The 18,736-nt window shown below is 42.2% G+C and overlaps 1 long non-coding RNA gene across 5 annotated transcripts; it reads left to right on the top strand.

The window, feature by feature from the left end:
- The first annotated feature begins 8 nt into the window (after positions 1–8).
- LOC308196616 lies at positions 9–13,808 on the top strand. Of its 5 annotated transcripts, none has more exons than XR_013952305.1 (3): positions 9–1,542; positions 1,852–1,905; positions 3,040–13,808. It is a non-coding gene; the product is annotated as an uncharacterized lncRNA (long non-coding RNA). The 5 variants fall into 5 exon arrangements; XR_013952306.1 differs by having other exon boundaries at positions 1,993–13,808; XR_013952304.1 differs by lacking the exon at positions 1,852–1,905.
- Positions 13,809–18,736: the final 4,928 nt, after the last annotated feature.

Here is an 18,736-nt window from a genome sequence, read left to right as displayed (position 1 = left end):
CACGAACCGGCTCCGCTCCCCTCACGCCGCAGCCCCGGCCCGTGCCCACGCCGGGGGGCTCAGCTGCTCGCCTCACGGGGGGAGGGGGGCGCAATTTATTATTTTTTATTAATTTTTTATATTTTCGGGAAGGTGCGAAAGGAAAAGGAAAAAAAAATAACAATAATTATAAAAAAAAAAAACCACACCCGCGGTTCAGGCGGGAAGGTTTTTTTTTTTTTTTTTGAAAAAAGCTTAAAAAAAAAAAAAGGTAACTGACAAAATGGCGGCGGGGCGAGCCCGTTGCCGGGGCAACTGTCAATCACCCGGCCCACCCCGCCCGGGCGGGAGACGGCGCTGACGTGGGGAGGGAGGGGAAGGGAAAGGGCGGGGCCCGCCGTCGCCCTGGCAACCGCTGCGGCCCCGCCCCCCGGCGGGTGACGCTGCCGGCCGGGATGGCCCCGGCGCGCCGGGGGGAGGGGCGGGGCGCGAGGCCGGTAACGGCTCTCGTTGGGGGGGGGGGGGGGGAGGCGGCGCCTTCCCCGTCCTGAAGGGGGCGCTGGGCGGGCAGGGTTCTCTCACGGCCCCCGGTGCACGAAATAACGGTGTTCCGCCCCAAAACAAGCCCCCGAAAGTTGCCTCGCACGGCGCGCTGTGGGTGCGTTCTGTGAGGAGAGTCCTGAGGGAGGGCTCCGAGTCGCAGAGCGGTTTAGGAGTCTGCACAACCAGCCCGAACCTTCACCGGGGCTTTATTTGCTATTGTTTTTATCGTTTGTTTCGTAAATGCCCACAAGGGTCAAAAAAGTAGAGTACGGCCTTTATGTAATATTTTAATGCCGTCCTGTGATATTTTAATCGTTTTAGTTCACAGTCAGCCTCCTTGAGGAAATCAGGCCACATTACCAACACCTGTTCCATTAGCACTTTTTCCTGTTCTAATATCTTTCTCTCGGCTTAAAAAGTGAAATTAAATGGCCAAAGGTAGGGAGACAGGTACAGCGACAACCAAAGTCCCTCAAAAATCTAATCACCACTTTACAAATACAGTATCACAAGCAGTTCGACCAAGCTAAAAGCTTGCTGCTGCTGGAAATAGCAGTCCGCTGTCTCTCCACTTTCAGCCATTCAGTCCCCCTGCCTCTTTTTACATCAGAAACAAACTAATTGAAACGCCTAGCCACAAAATAAATAAATAAGTTTGTATGGCTAGGATAAATGCTAATACTGAGGAGATCAGGCAGTGTGGCAGTGGGATCTGTGGGACAGCATAGCATTAGGTTAGATTAAACCACCCATGAAATTGCACCTTAAAGCCGTGGAAGGTGTCTGGGAGCACCGTGACTTAGGCAGTCATTTCTCATCCCCCTCAGCCCCCAAAAGATTGAGAGGTCACTTTGAGCCGCTTTTGACACTTCTCTCTCTACCTTAGAGTATGATCAGAAAGCAGTTCTCAGCCCAAGCTGAGGAAAGCCAACACCCACGTTCTGCTGGATGACAAAGGTGCAGAGTCACCTGCGTCTACCCAAGGACTCCCAAGTCAGCATCATCAGGTTTTGGCCTAAGGTACACGCACACGCTGTACATTACACTAAAATCTCTTTGCCGTTCTGTGTGAATGGGAACGTGCTGTGGCAGAGTAATTTCTCTGTTGCTCACCGTAGGTAACTACAGATCTCATAGAAACTTATTATACCAGTTACTGTATGACAGTATGTTACAGTATGTACCTTTTTTGGTGGTGGTGGTGTATTTTTGGTGTTGTGTTTTTTTTGTGTTTTTTTTTTTTGCCGACACACATATTACCATTGTCTCATGCATTTGTGCACTTGTGCTCAATAGTCCTCTACTTTTATTTTGCTTGCTGTAACCAAGCTTGCTGAGATGGGAATGTGACAACTTGGGCCAAGATAAAATGTCTTTTAAAAGGTGATGACCATTTTTTTCAAATCTAATTTCTTCTACTTTGTTCTACATAATAATGAGTTATCACATCTTACTTTTTTTTTTCTTTAGGAAAGAATGGACTGTCAAGAGGGGAATTGTTATATTATTTTTATTATCATTCAAAAAGCTCCTAAGGATAGGTTGACATTTCAGTGTCCCACTTTAAATCAGGAGCTTGTATATATTTCTCATGAATACAAAGATAGGCTCCTGAGAAATACTTGGTTTTCTCTTCCAAAAAGACAAACCTCTCATAAAGCTGAATATTTGGGGTCAAAAAGAACAATAATAAGTAGAATGATTTAGAAGAAAAAAAAATTAGGAAAAAAGTACACACACACAAAAAAAAAAAAAAAAGGAAAAAAAAAAGAGGAGGAAAGCATCCAGCATGGAGAAATAAGATTTGGGAGAAACATTATTTTCAACAGACTTGAGAAATAGAACAGATGTAAAAGAAAACAAAACAATATAAAAGTTTTCTTAGTTCAGTAGGTAAAAGGTGGCACAATCTGCAACTCTGAAAACACTGAATTACAGTATCCTAGTGGGACGGAAATTCACCTTAAAGTCTACCCTGGTTGACTATTTTGCCTTTCCTTCTGTCTCTGTTTCAGTATAGTGAGAAATATAATCCTTCCTGTTTTCCATTTTTGTGGTGTTCATTTACATCTATGCTGTCAACAGAGTAGACTTAGGACCAGTGCAGAAATGGTTGTAATTGGAAATTGTAATTGAATTGTAAAGGATCCAAAAGATCCCAAAGGTGCAGAGCTACCACAGGAAGCATGCTGTAGAAACAGGGTTTTTCACAGACTGATGGCTGTTATTAGTAGTATTGGGGGGCGGGGGGGAGCGATGGGGGGGGGAAACAAAGATTTTGTCATCTAAAGGAAAAACAAGAGGATATGGTACAACAGACAAATATAAAGTCATAAATAAATACTTGTATTTTCATATTTGCTTCCTCTTATCAAAGAAATAGAACTGAGATCAATAAATCAGAGGAAAAAGTTGAAAATTACATTCCTTTCATGCTTTGAGGTTTCTACTTAGTAAAGAATATTAAAGACTTGTTAGGTTTGCTTGTTCTGTAATTGTTTTCTTTAAAATTTCTAGTAGTGGAAACTGCTGCACCAGAAACAGTACTGAAGTGGATAGACTACTGGTGTGATAAACATGGCACTGATCATTTCAGAACCTTCCTCACTTCCTGCCAATTACCAGGACTTCGTATCTCAAGTGAGGAATCTCTACTCAGGTATGTAACTGGTGTTTGAACATAGCACGTTAGTCATTCAGCCCAGCATTCTGCCAGTGGTAGACTTAAAGGCATATAGCCATGTCAATAGCTATCCTCCTGGCTTTCTGAGCACACATTGTATCAGTAAGACTATTTCTACCATTTCTGGGATGAAGCAGTTTTCCTAGTTAAGGAGCTAAGTACTCTATGGAAGATGCTCCGTATCCTGTTGGCCTGGCTCCATGTCTTTCTCCTGCTTCAAGTATAGATACACTGTGGTGGTGGTGTTTCAGCCACACAGCTGCATGATAGCAGAGTGTGATTATGGGTAACATATTCCAGATTTTCTCTTTTCAGTCTTGCTACACTGAGTAGAGGGGTCCGTTCCCCTCTTCACCCTAGGTTCTGGAAGTCTTCGTTCTGTGATCTAAACCCTAAAAAGCCCTTGTAGCCATGCAGTTTTTCCTTTGCAGTGTGTGCATTTCTGTCTGAACTCCAGGCTTCTTTCGCATCAGCCATGGGGACTGTGACCTTTCCAGGGCTTAATATTTGTACTTTGAACAGATGCTTCAATCTAGAAGATGCGTTGTGCCAGCAGCAATTCAATCCTTTGTGTCCTGCGTATCCTCTGCAGGAGTGGCCTCCTTAGCTCAGCAGACTGGTCTGATCTTAGAAGATCTTCAGAAAGGACTTCTTCACGGTGTAGGAAAAGGGTTATGTCAACTGTTCTGTTAACTTGTGTTTCTCAGGCAAAGCCACCATATAGCTCAATCCCTTTGGTGCTGGGCCACAATCTGAAGTTAAGTCCCCAGAGAAGTTCTTCTCCCTGGGTTACGTCATTAACACTTCAGAGAACGCCATAGCAGCTCTCAGACAGACTTAATTCTAAATCAAACCATCATCTGGAGCAAGCAGCTTGTGTTTCGCCTGTCAAAAAGGTGCTGCTAAGTAACTAATGTGGTCCATCTCTTTTTAGGCCAGAGAGGTTGCCATGGTAACCTATCTGAATGTAGATGGATATGCTTTTGAGTCATCAGCAGAGCCTGGCTTTGATAGTACAGGGTTTGGATTGACAGCCAGTACTGCATGTTGTGTAGGTTGGCACGCCTCTGGACCAGAAGGTCCTGGAATTGCTGCTGTTGCTGCCGGATGAGGCTTGCTACCAAAAAAAAAAAAAAAAGTGCAGCTCCCTGAGTTTTTTCTAATATTCTCTTGAATGGTTGTCATGTATTCCTTGCTGTTGTCGCTCTGTAAAGAGGCAGGCTGAAGATCAGTCTTCTGAATACGACAAGTTCCTCACTCCAATTTCAAAGTTCTTTCAAAGTCTTTTTGGGGGAAGAAGTCTCTGGGAAAGAGGCTGTGTTACATTAGGGCAAAGGTGTACTTTAAAGCTGTATCAGAGAACTCTTCTTGAAACTACTTTTCATGGTAAATAAATTTGTACGAGTGCAGAACAGTTTTCCATCAAAATCAGGCATCCTGAAGAACTGTGACTCTGTAAAAATCTTGCAAATCAAGTGATACAGTCTCAAGCCTTTCCCTTCTGGGAATTTCTCTGCATCTTCAATTTCCAACCTTTAGAGGGATCTGTTTTCCCTGTGTTTGGAAAGATCAAAAAGACATTCTGTTAATTTAACCATAAAGTTTCACTCATACCTAAAAAGGCTAGTACAACACAATGCACATCCCTCCCAAAAATTTGTGTTTAGTTCTGCTAATTGTAACATAGTTCAGTTGACACTACCTACACCTATCCAATGTAAAGCTTTTGGTTCTCTGTAGAAAATTCCTGTAAGAGTCAAAAAATGTCCTCAATCCTGTTAAAATTTGGTCTTTCGTTGGCAGTTTCTTTTGAAGCCTATCCAGCGATACAAAATACAGTTTCTTTGCCCTGTAGTTGTACAGCAGAATGTATGTCTTTGCTGGCTAAAATGAAAACTTTGCTCTTCGTGTCAAGAGAAAGCTTCTTGTGCTCCCTCTGGAGGGCTATTGTCTTTGAAATTCCAACTCATGATGCTCGCAGTGTCCTGACTTCACAAATGTTTGTGAAAGTTCTCAGAAGTACGTTCGGTTAGGTGCCTGCACACATGACCATAAAACCTCCTGCTAACTAAGAAAAAGAAATTTTGACAAGTCTTAAATTACATTTCTCTGAACCCACTACTTATGGCAATGCTGGGAAATTGTTTTTCAAGCTGTAGAAGCCGTAATGCTTGGTTACCTATTCTTTTCCCCTTCACAGATCCTCTTTCCCCTCCCAAACCAAGATTTTATTTCAGGCTTCCAGACTCCCTGTGTACCTCCCTGTGAACTACCCCAGAGCTCCAGCGTGTGACCCTACTGAGCAAAGGTGGCCGTGAACTGGGACTTATTTAGGGTGATACGGGTGCAGCTTGGCCAGTTGGCAGACCAAACAGAAGCATTAACAGTTAAGATTGTAGTTCAGCTTTTCCCATAGTGTGAAATGATTAACAAATTAATCAGGATCAATCCCATACCTGGCCAGCAATTTTTGACAAAACTTGTTTGAGCCTCTTTCATTTGAGATCTCTGCTGAAGAAGAGTCATCAGTTTGTGAAGCAGCTGATCATTACCTGGAGTTAAAAAATTATGATGCGAGATGGACTGAGGGACTAATCAAGACGCTGTTGACTCAGCCTTATGAAACCAAAATAAAATGAATTTGTTCTTTCTATTACGCATGTAAAACGCATCATATTTGTATATATTATTTTCCTATAACATACTTTTCAGAATCAGTTCCCGGGCTATCCACACTGGTTTGGTCCTGGAGCATATTCTGTGGCATCTCTAATGTAGGCTAATTGCTATGTGGGCCAGCACTCCTTTTTTTGTAGGGCATGCTTTTGAGGGGCCTGCAGTTTCACCTCAACAAGCTATTCCAGGGAACTGGCGAGGCGGGCACGGTCGGTGCTGACCTTATGCTGAGAACGCCCCTGCCCACCTCATGATCACTTCTGCATGCCAGCGGTGAGGCCAACCAGGCCAGCGGTGTCATGTCCCGCAGGGACAGCCCTGCCAGAACGGAGCTACTAAAATAGCACGTCGGCTGCCGGGCAGGGTTTTTCTGCTGGCGTGAGGATATCCCTGAAGTATTCCTGCTGCAGGTTCCCCAGGCCGCCTGTAACAGTCTCGGGAGGGCAGAGTGCCACAAGCATCGGCAGGGGAAACACGTATGAGGCCACAAATCTGGAACTGGCATGGGAAGAATAACATCATACAAACAATTAATTCAGCGCTGGCGTGGTTGCCAGCCTGCTCTCCGTGTGGGCAAGTCAGGTCCCAGTTCCCTTCTGAGGGATAACAGGGAGGGTGAGTCCAGAAGTTCACCAGATGGTTTGCAGTGAGTTAGGCTGACTTGACTCTGTTGGACATTACGGTTCTCCATCCCCGTTCTTTTTGAAAAGGCCACGGGGCTGTCTATCTTCTTGTGTCAGTACTAGTGACTTCCACCCTGAATTCCCCTGTGCGGGGACTCTGATGGTGGACGACCTGCCAGCTGAACTGCTGGGCTGAGAAGAAAAAAACAGGTGGACAAATGGTGGCATTCAGGTCTCAGGAAATGACAAAATTTTGCAAGATGTCCTCCCCCCCTTAAAGATCTGGGATAACGCATGCTTTTTCTTCATCAGCTGAAGTCAGGAGGTCTGATTGTTCATTTATTCGGTACAGATATGTTTGTGAAAAGACCTTAGCAAAAATGGCTTGAGTATCAAAATCAGTATCAGTATCAGAAAACATGAGGTGGGCCAGATGCCTGCATTTCGACAACATGTTCTGGGCAAGAAGTGGCCCATAAGGACTGCAGAACAGAGAGCTGGACTGTTCCTTATCATGCTTATCATCCCTCTGCACGATGGTGTATTGTCACGTTTTTTTGTTAAGGTCAGGCTTTGCACATTGACCAAATCTATGACAACACAAGACGTGTGGGTAGTACACAAATATGCTACAGCTATCTGAAACTTATGTAGTCACATGGACTTGTTTAGGATATGTTTACACACTGACAAAGTCATGGCTACTGATTGCCTAAACGTGGTCAAGTGTTATCAGCATCAGTATGTTTGGAGTACATTTCTGATAACGTCTTGGATCTACTTTTGATATCTGTCTAAATCTGCATTTTGGCACTAAAATGGTGGTGTCTTGGCTTTCAAGATGCCAGGGCTTTTGATTTTATCCACCTCTACTGGCAGCCCCATTATTTCTATTACGTAAATAGAATTGTTTGTAAATAGTATAAACCCTCCTCAGCTCACCTTCTCTACCACTAATACTAACTGTGGAGGATGGATACAGTTATATGATATATGAGAAAAAGTATTTTATGCTGGGGGTGGTGGGATACTGGCAAGTGTTGGTAGTGTAACTGAGGATGAGATATGTCATTGGCATAATTGCTATGATACCTGATTGTGAGAGGAGGAGAAAAAGGACTTCTGCAACTGTTTCATTTGTTGTTGGGTTCTGTGCATTTGCATTGGCAGTTTCATAAATGGTATTTTAAACTCTTACACACACACACACACAAAAATATGTAATTTTTAAATTGTAGCATGGACTGGGCAAAGGTGGTAAGCCTGTAGAGATGTGAAAGTGTATCCACAAAAGATTTAATTTAGCAGCAGCTGTATGTGAAACTTACATATGCCAGTGGTTGCTGTTCTCTGTTAAGTGCATTGCCTATAAATTCTTTCCCTTCTGGAGAATAAAATTAACATAAATCCAGATAGCTAATATCTTTATGTGTAGGGCCCATCAAATTTGTGAATGCACAGACTATTATGCTTATGAGTGCACACATCATCAGGTTTATAAGCTTAGCGCATAGCAGTTATGCTCACAGCACATAAAGTTTATCTCTTGGTATATAAAAATCAGTTATGAAAAACGAAAGCTGAACAACTACCTCAAATCCATATTTTTCACCCTTCCAACCAACATGTCATAGCACGTCTTTTCACAGCAAGCTTCAACCAAGTTTTGCATTTATTGACAGAGGGGTGTTTTAAAGATACTTCATGGGTTATGTGAGATTGGTCTACTATAGCTACATCTCAGGCAGAAAATAATTTTGAATATTTCTAATTAAAATTTCAAACAAAGATAAATGAAAAGCACATAGAAGATTCAAAGTGTGTAAAACTAACTTGTGAATGTTCATATCAAAATCCCACAACAGAGGAACTCACAAATATGTTCATTTTTAAGCTGTTTTGTTGTGGGCTGTTTGTTTTTTTAAACACAACCTTGTATGTACATTTTGTATGTAACCGAGAAGAGTCCGAAGGAAGGTAAGCATATAAAAAATTACTGTAACTCTTGTTTTTTAAGTTTATTCTAGGTGTATTAGTATTGAATGTAAATCCAATGTTGGACACTTAGAAGTCTGAACGAATACATTTGCTGAAGAACTAGAATATACTCATTTAACAAAGTACTAATTACACAGTGCCAATTATGGGAGGCATACAAAAACAGTGCTCAGATTTACACAAGTATTTTATATCTGGAACGGACAGAGCGTACAGTTTTCTTTCCTAGTGAAACAGAGTACAGAACACTACGTTACTTAGGTCTTCTGGTTTATAATTGCTAACCCTCCCTTCCTGGTACTTAACTGCTCTAAATGCCGCTCTTAATTGGTAGGTTAATGCCAGTGGCCACTGAATAGAAAAAGCACCTCACAAATGCACTGAAATGCTGGATAACCTGGTCAAATGCTCCACCAGATGAAATAAGATGTCATGTTCAAGCTGTAGCATGGGAAGAGGCCCAGCAAGCAGTCAGCACAGCAACGTAGTGACCTTGGCACAGCAACCAAGCCCTAAAGGGCAGGTATTTCCCTTCCTCCGATCATCCCTACCTGAAGTGAAGGTGTGTTAGGCCTTGGTAGCTGTGCGGGAGCTCAAAAGAGAGAAGCCACCAGAGGCTGGCGGCATTTACCGTTGTTAATCCGCCTTTTTACACCAGCCCACACAGTCATTTTGGACAGTACACTTCTGGGTCTGACTCAGGGCTGAGAATTATACACTTGTTATTAAATCAGGCAGGGTCCTAACACTACAAAATATCATAGGCTGTATCCAAGATGTAAAGACAGAACTAAGCCAAGAGAGCACACCAAGAACCATATTTATTAAAAGCAGCTGGTGGCCCAAGGTTAGTCTTACTGTTACTTCTTTTGCTGAAGTTGAACCTGCTGTCAGCACCATCTGACTCCTACACCCTAGAGATACTTCTTCCCCCCATTTCTACCTGTCTCCCTGCCCACGGCAACCCCATTCCTCATCTGTTCACATTCAGTCAGATATTTTTCTCCTCTGGACCTCAGCAGCAGAAGTGCTGCACAGACCAAAGAGACGTTCTCCCTGCAGCGGGTGCCCAGAATTTAGATGCCACCAAACGCTGGAACAGGCAACTTCAATTAGCCCACCACTTTATGAACTGGAGGAGAAGAAACTTTGGGGAATTTAGCAGTGTTGAGTTTCTGCTGTGCACAGACAACTGTGATTCTTCAGATATTTGTGATTTTTACCGGGGAGAATAATAGGAAGGGTTGAGTCTTGTACCCTGGTGTAGTGGGTTTACGTGGCAAGGTTTTGGTAGCAGGGGGCCATAGGGGTGGCTTCTGTGAGAAGGATCTAGAAGCTGCCCCATGTTAGGTAAGGGCCCCGCTGCTGACCAGAGCTGAGCCAATACGTGATGTTTGCGCCTCTGTGAGAGCATATTTAAGACAGGGAAAACAAAACAAAACAAAACAAAACAAAACAAACAAACAAACAAAAAATGCTGCACCACACAGCAGCTGGTAGAGTGAGAGGAGTGAGGAACAGCCTTGCAGGTGCCAAGGTCAGTGAAGAAGGAGGGGGAGAGGTGCTCCAGGCACCGGAGCAGAAGTCCCCTGGGGCCTGTGGAGAGGCCCCCGGTGGAGCAGGCTGTCCCCCTGCAGCCCATGGGTCCCACACGGAGCAGATCTCCACGCTGCAGCCCGTGGAGGAGCCCCCGGTGGAGCAGGTGGATGTGGCCTGGAGGAGGCTGCGGCCCATGGAGAGCCCCCGCAGGAGCAGGCCCCGGGCCGGAGCTGCAGCCCGTGGAGAGGAGCCCACGCAGGAGCAGGGGGTCTGGGGGGAGCTGCCGCCCGTGGGGGACCCGTGCTGGAGCAGTTTGCTCCTGGGGGATGGACCCTGTGGTACGGAGCCGTGTGGGAGCAGTTCCTGAAGAGCTGCTGCCTGTGGGCAGCCCCCGCCGGATCAGTTCAGCAAGGACGGCATCCCGTGGGAGGGACCCCACAGCACAGGGGACGAGAGTGACCAAGAAGGAGCAGAGGCGAAGAAGCGCTATAGACTGACCATAACCCCCATTCCCCCATTCCACTGAGCTGCTCGGGGGAAGGAGGTGGAAGAGGGTGGATGGGGGGGAAGGTGCCTTTGGTTTCTTTCCTTTGTTTCTCACTTCTCTAGCTTGTTAGTAATAGGCAATAAATCTTACTGTCTCCCTATGCTGAGTCTGTTTTGCCCATCACAATAATTACTGTGCGATCTCCTCGTCCTTATCTCAACCCTTGAGCCCTTTTCATTGTATTTTCTCCCCGATCCTCTTTGAGGAGGGGGTGTGAGAGAGCGGTTGTGGTGGAGCTCGGCCGCCCACCCGAGTAAAACCACCACACCTGGGGCAAGAACCAAGTCCTGGTTGCAAACAGGTTCAATAAAGCCTGACACTGAATATAACTGATCTGTGTACGTCGTGTAATCGCTGAGACCAGACTCTGTATGTGCGATACAGAGCCCTAGTCTGCACGTGTGGCTACGTTGGATGTCTTGGACATGCTGTACTTGCCTGCATGGTGTTCAGAGCCTTGAGCACCCGTAACATGAAAGGAACTGAAGAGTCTCTCTCTCACACCAGGGCACCACCTATATTGATCGTTAAGACCTGGTTTCAGAGAACTACATTTTCAGTTAAAACACTAAGGAGTTTACAGAAATTTAAAATAACATTTCCTCCTAACTTCCTCCTGAGAAATGGCTGAAACCTTTCTGGACTTTTTTTTTTTTTTTTTTTCCTCCAGAACATTCAGGCTGAGGCAAACATCCAACTAATCCTTGTTTGTTTGTTTGTTTGTTTTCCATCGTTTATATGTTTGCCAAGCTTTAACTACTTGGAAGAAGTTTTCTATCCTGGGTGTTGCCTCAGGCTGATTTTTTTCTAAGGGGGAAGGAATAGGGAGAGGTTGGGGTTAGTTTGGGAAGCGTAATATTTCAGTTTGGGGAATCTGTAAGCAACTGCAGACAAAATGCCAGTTTAAAAGGCTGAAAACAGCAGCAAAAAAAAAATATATATATCCTACATTTTCACAAGAAGGAACTTTTCGTTGTCTTTTTCATGTTGCCTTTCAGGGCAGTGAGATCAGTGTATAATAAATTATGGTAAATACCCCAGCTCTGTGTCATTATTTTTTACCCAAATCCCAGATGGCCCTAAGTGTCATCTACTTCTTAGCCAAAGGGACAATATGCAGTTTTGTTACACCCAACAGACAAGTGTCACTGGATGTGTTCTACAGAAAAAAAAAAAAAAAAAAAAAGGGCTTATAAGTTCCTTCTGAACTAGGGAAAGTTTCCAAGCATTTGTTGTTCTTTTTCCCAACAGAGTCCCGTTAGCTACAAAAAACAGGGCTTTCAGCAACAGCTTCCAGTTTTATCACAAAATTCTGTCAGTGGCTTAACCACAGTTAGTTTGGAGAGAAAAGGTGTGAAGTCACCGCTTCGTCAGAGCCAACAGAAGCACTTTGCAGTTTTGATATGACCCACAAAATACAGTGCTTTTACGTGTTTTGTTTTGTGGTTAATAGTAAAAATAAACACAACACTTCAAATGGAATTAAACTACTTATAAATTAATCATATTCATATACAAGTATCAAGGTTTGTTGTCTGATACAGGTTTTATACACAGATCGCAGTTTAGCAGCCTAATCTTCTAAACACTGTCACCTTTCCAGTCCCCCATTTGGACAGCAGGGGTCTGCACTTACCACCGCCAAAATGACACAGCATTTGCAGTAGAAATGTCAATTATATTTTGAATAGTTAGGACCAAAAAGTCCTTTAAGGTCATAACTAAGGGTGTAAGGGAACTTTGTGATTAGACTAATTATAGTAGATCAATATTTATATAGAGCTATAAACAATTTTAGCTATACCACCCTGAATGAATACTGCTTTTTACTGCATCAATATCGATATTTCAATTTCAAATATTTGCACCATCAAAATAATTATTTGATTTTCTTCAGGCTTAGATTGTTTTCTTTTCCTTAATGGCCCCACAAGCCAAATTTCATTTTTTGCATTATGTTTGTGTCATGTTTCAGTTGGAGACTAATGGAAAATGTACTTACCCACATGTCATGTAAGTAAAAAATAACCAGTTTTCCTTAAAGTTCCCAATAATTCTTGAGTTGAAACAACGTACACAAAGCTCCAACTGCAAAATAATTTTTTTAAGATGAAAAAAGAGATAAGAATGGACACTCAGCTATAACCTTAGCTATTACAGGTGAGCTCAGCAAGCATTACAGTCTGGTGAATGTGAGAACAGAAGAGGTAAGATGAGCATTTTCTGTACAGTCCGTTTTCAAGTTACCTTTGTGCAACCTAAAAAAAAGGTTTTAATTTAGGCTGCATCACAGTATTACACTATATCTTACCGTACATCTAAAAGAAGTTCTGAGTATGCAAACACAAAGGGAGGAAATTGCATTTTCTTTCTCTCATCCAACAATCATACTCCCTCTTGCATTTCTGCCTCCCGCAGATCCACCCTTGTCTTTTCTGTCTTTTCTGTTTCTCACAACGGCAGTGCCCACCTGAAAAACAAAATGTTTTGGAACAATCTATGAAGATTTTCCTTTTCTATTTGGAGAAGGATTTTGAGGCGGCCTCTTCTCCTACAAGGAGATAGCCTTTCTTCTACCATGTGCTCTTTCTTTCTTATTCTTGCCTTCAAAGTTAATTCTCTCCCCCTGCACAGTGACAGGCCTTTGTAGCTAACAGCTGTCCCAGAGATCGCCAGCAGAACCCGCAGATACCAGCACTCCTCCCCTGCGGAGGGCCAGTGTTAGCTATTTACACACGGGTGACCTACTTCACCGCTTAACTGTTTTTGACACTATTTTCCTGCTATATGGATTAAGATTTTTTCTTCCTGAAGTCATCGGTGTTTCTCCTAATCTTTCGTGACTCTGAAACATTTGGTGATGGTGAATCTTGCCGCCTCTGAATCTTTCCTACAGAATTTGCATGAAGAACTGCTATACTGGGAACTTAAAACTTGTCTAGTTTAGCATCTGGTTTCCAGCAGCAGCCAACAGAGGATGCACGTTTTAATAACAAGGCATGCATGTTATTAAATAAGCACTCCCAGTGTCCACTAATCTGTGTCCACCGCAAGCACTCCCAGGGTCCAGTAATCTGTGTTTTGGAGGCTTCTGTGGTATGGATGGTAGGTGATGCTTTCTTCCTTAGCAGCCCTTATATGTAATGGACTTTTCTGCTGTTAATTTGTCCGATTGGGTTTTAACTCCTACACTTTGCATCTTGCAGCGTCTTACAGTATCTTTCTTGCAGCAAAGATTTCCACAGCTTAACATCCTTTGAAGACCACTTCTTTTTATTTTGAACATAATTCCTACCAGTTTCATTAATACCCTTTTTCCTTGCTTGGAAAAACACAGTGACGGTGTCTCCATATCCGTCTTTCCTCTGCCACTGGTGATTTTACAGACCTCTGTCATGTCTCAGTCACCCGTTTTTCTGAGTGAAGAGCCCGCAGGTATACCTCATCCAGAACCATTCTGTTTCTTCCGTTGTCCTTGCCAAACCTTTTTCTGAATCATTTCCTGCTCTATTATGCCCTTTTTGAGATGCGAGGAAAAGCACTGTACATACTACTCAGTATGCAGTGAACTATGGATTGATACAGAGGCAAATGCATTACAATGTTCTCTGTTCCACTCTTGATAATTTCAAATATTTGATTTGCTTTTCTGTGTAAAGGGGAACACTGAACTGATGTTTTCACAGAAATACTCATCAGAAACCAAAGATCTCACTTGTGAGCGGAAAGCCAGCTTACAGTCCATCACTGTATATATGATTTGTTTCCCATGAGCATTACTTTATATTTAGTCTGAAGCGAAGTACACTACCTCACATTTTATCTGCCATTTTATTATCTAGTCACTCAGTCTTGTAAGGTCTTTCTTCAGTTCTTCACAGTAAGCCCTTTAACTTCATCACAATTTGTCCTCTAACTTTCCTTTACCTGAATAGCTTAATATCATTAGCAATCTGTGATATCTCACTGCTCACCCTCTTTTTCCAGATCATTTATGAATACATTAAGCAGCACAAGTCACAGCACAGGTCCCTGCAGACTCCTCTTGTGATCTCTCTCTTCTATGAAAACTGACCTTTATTTCTGTTTTACTTCTTTTTCCTGTCTTTTAGACATTTTTTGATCTATTCATTTTTTCTTCTTATTGCATAAAAGCTGTGCTTTTAAAAAAATATATTTATTTATTTATTTATTTTAAATGAAGCTTTGTCTGGGGACCTCGTTGCCACTGGAAATCCTGGTAGCCGTTAAACATGAGCTGTCCCTTGTCCACACACGTTAACTCCACCGAAGACCTGCAAGACATGACATAACGTAACAAAAGCTGTGCCGTGTCTTCCTCAGTGTGTCATATTTATCTATGTATCTGCTGATTCTGTTATGTAGGACAGATATTACTTATTTGCCCGGTCCGGACAAAACAGGCTTCATTGTGTACGGATGCTTGGGTCTTCACTGAAGTCATATTTGCAAATGTCTGGCACGTTCCCCACCCAGTGAGCAGGGGAAGGGGTCTCAAAAGTGGGGTCACACACTGCAGTCCGTACTGCAGCTTTCTGACGCCTGCGTGTTCTCAGAGCTCTTGGATGAAGGCCATCTGGTCCCCACAACGTCTTGCTTATTTTATCTGTTTGTTCCCTCACCTTTTCTGCCCCGTACTTTAATTTGAGATAAATCTGCTGAATTCGCCATAATGGAAAGTGCTGGCATGGATTTCTCTAAGCCCCTGCACTGTGAATACAGATCCGAAAACACGAATGTCATATTTTCTCCTATGGCCTTGCTTTCTCTAGGTGTTTCTTTGACACCTTTTACACAGGCCCTACCCACTTTGTGGCAAGCCTCCTGTTCCTGACACTTAACTGGAAAGGGATTGGTTTTTGTTTGGTTGGTTGGTTTTGGTTTTTGCCCCCATGGCTTTGCAATCACTCCTCGAACTCATTTCTTACCTCCTTCATGCTATTAATGCAACAGAATTTATGAACCCATCTATCTTCCAAAACGCTTTTCAAAGGGTAGAAAGGAGGTTTCCTTTTTGCTTCTAATGGCCTCCCTTACCTTGTTCTTTAGCTGTGCTGGCTTCCTCTTATGTCTTTCTTTATTATGTTCTGAGAAGCTTGAGTAGCCCATTATTAGCATGAAGATGAAAACTAGGTTTCTCTTGAATACTGGAGAATAGGCCTAAAGGCCAGAATTTACCTTGCAGAAGAGTTACTTTGCATCTTCCTGTCAACAGAAATTTTCTTCGTGACCATTAAAGGATTCTTTCTCCTCTGACATTCTTAGTCATGCCAAGTCCAGCTCAAAGAGCAGCTGAGGATCTGCCTCCACAATGTTGAAAAGGATATAAAACTGAACACTAGCATCGTTTTTAAGAAGAATCTTATACATATACTTGCCTTACTGCCTTTGAAAAAGAGTAGATAACTACTTTGGAGATGTTAAGAACAGAAGTTAAGAATGATTTCTATGGTATCCCTTACCCGTACATTTTAAAATATTGCCATCCAAACATAAAGACAAGCATGTCACTAAAAAGGCATGGTGTCACTCAGTGTTTTGTGATGATATCTCATTGCCACCATACATATAATATGCCAAATGAAAAAGCTATTTTAGGGACCAAGTTACATACTTTTATTTGTAACTTACAAGAAGAAAACTAAAAAAAGCCCTATTTAATATCTCAGCTAGTCCCACAGTCCACCAATCAGAAAAGTATGGCTGTAAATATCCAGTCACTAACATACCTTACATCGCATGGCAAGTTACATACTCCCTACAACTACCATAAAGAATCATCAGTGGATAAAAACTAATCCATAAATTTAATTTTAGACTTGGAGTTTGAAAACCTATTTGTGTCACAGTAAAAATGTAAACAGCTGAGGGTATTGATATCAGTTGCTGATACCAATTTTTGTTTCCTTTTCCGGTGCCAAATCAATATTTAAAACATTGATAAACTTTGAAGGATAATTTTTAATAAAAAGAAATTTCTGTGCAATGGAAAGTGTTTCAGAAAATATGGATAAGATTTAATGTGTATGCAGCTCGTATATGCAGTGTAAAGATTTTTATTTCTTTTTGATTAACTTCCTCATTTCTGAGGCATTCAGAAGCCCTACCAAACACTTCTGTGTTGCAATGAGGGGATTTGGTACGATTTCTGCACCAAAGGTAAATAATTGTTTAGTGGATCAGTTACAGTTATTTCTTCAGCTAACTCTTTTGTGTCACTTAGGGGTAAAGAGTGGCTTTTCCACTCCTGAGGTCTAATTTTTTCTTTTCTGTTTCTCAAGCATATGCTTACATAAGCCTTGTCTTGCTGTAAAAATCATCCAATAAATGAAATAAATGAATATTTGCAATTACCGGTTTATTAATCATCTCTGATCTCTCTCAATAGTATCCACTCTATATTCTTCTGATGACAACTTTCAAGTATGACTTTGTATTACCTGTACAACTTCACCCACTAAATTCCTTCAGTATGCTGCTGTTTTCTAAAATTAAGTTAAATTTTATTACAAGTTACAAATGCTGTAATTCAGTACATGTTAATGCATAAATTTCAGCCTTGTGTTGAAGCAAATATAGAAGTTTGATGATTCTAAATAATTTAAGCATATTTCTTAAAACAATATCCCTGAGGAGGTCAGTTAAATCCAGAAAACAAATGTACGTACCATTCTACTGAAGTAATGTAATGTTTATTTGGTTTCAGTTTAGGTTTACCTTTTAGAAAAAAATCTTCTGGTTCACTTCTGGTTCGGGCTCAGCAAAACTTAAAAACAGTAACTGAAGTTCAAACTGAAGTTTGGGTTCAGTTAACTCCACAAGTAGAAATACATCCAAGATGAATTAAAGCAAAGTATGTACCCTTTGAGACTAGTTCTTTGTGCTAAATTCAGGAACAAACAGAATATATCTATTTAGTCTTGTTTGTGCAGCTGAATGCAGCACTGCATGAACCAACAACAGTAATGCATGAAGTACATAATAAAGAGATGTCTCATGACAGTAGCTACTATGTTCCTAAATCAGTTCACATTTCCTAAATAAAACCACGTTAAAAAAAAAAAAGAGAGAGTAAGAAGGGGTAATAAAAGAACTACTTTAAGGAACGGAAATATTTATTATGATTTTGTCATTAAAATGCATATACAGAGAGAGCACCTGAAGACTGCAGGCTGGTAATTATAGACTGCTACCCTGTCTATAATTACCGAACCCATGATTCTTTAACTCTGGAGTCTCACTAGCACCTACGAATTCCTAGACACTAAAGAAAGCAACAAAAGACCCGCCTGGGTTCTGCTGTATGGAACAGCAGTGGTTCCCACACTCGTCTGCTGGTTGAGAATATCTTCATCCGCATCACTGCTACTTAAACTGACTTGGAGCGACGCCAGTCGTCATCACCATGTGAAGGAGTCAGGCGCACGCGTTGCACCTGCGGGCAGCACCATCCCCTCGAGCAGCCCGTTACCCCTCCTTCAGTCTCACCATTTGTCCTGTTTTTGCAGGGGGCAGGAAGAAGCATGCCCCTGACAATGAGCGGACTCCCTGCCAAATTTCAAGCCTTTGCTCTAAAGCTAGAACGGGTTAACTGATTTTGCTGTAGCCTTCCAAAATAATTCCGTATGAGATAGATACTCAGTAAAGAAAATTTATGACTTGGATCAATAAAAAGACATCAGTTCCTATGAATAGTTATAGCTATGGCTGTAACTAGTAACGTGACAGAAACAAATAATGTAAGAGACAATCACTCGGTGACTCACAATCTTCCCCTCAGAGAGTTAGATTTGACCATGATGAACCCTTTTTTTTCTAATCTTGGGATAAAACTGGCTAAAAGGAGAAGGGACAATCACAAGACAGTAAAAATCAGCGTCAGATTTTGGAAAGATTAATTGAGGAGTAGCGGAGGCTATTTGTCTCTGAACTGGCCAGGGCATCTCTGATCACTACAGCTAGTATCAACTCAGTCCACACATTTCGAAACACCGACGAGCACATCTGCAGATCTCTGTATTTTAGCCAACAGCCTCACCAGACCGACAGAACATACCTTGAGTCAGAGGTCGGGGTGACGAAAGAGATATGGTCCGGTGCTGGCAAGAGGAATCGCACTGCGAGTGC

Source organism: Anser brachyrhynchus (assembly GCF_964034855.1).
Source record: "Anser brachyrhynchus genome assembly, chromosome: 1".
Taxonomy (NCBI): domain Eukaryota; kingdom Metazoa; phylum Chordata; class Aves; order Anseriformes; family Anatidae; genus Anser; species Anser brachyrhynchus.
This window is presented reverse-complemented; position numbering and strand designations above follow the sequence as displayed.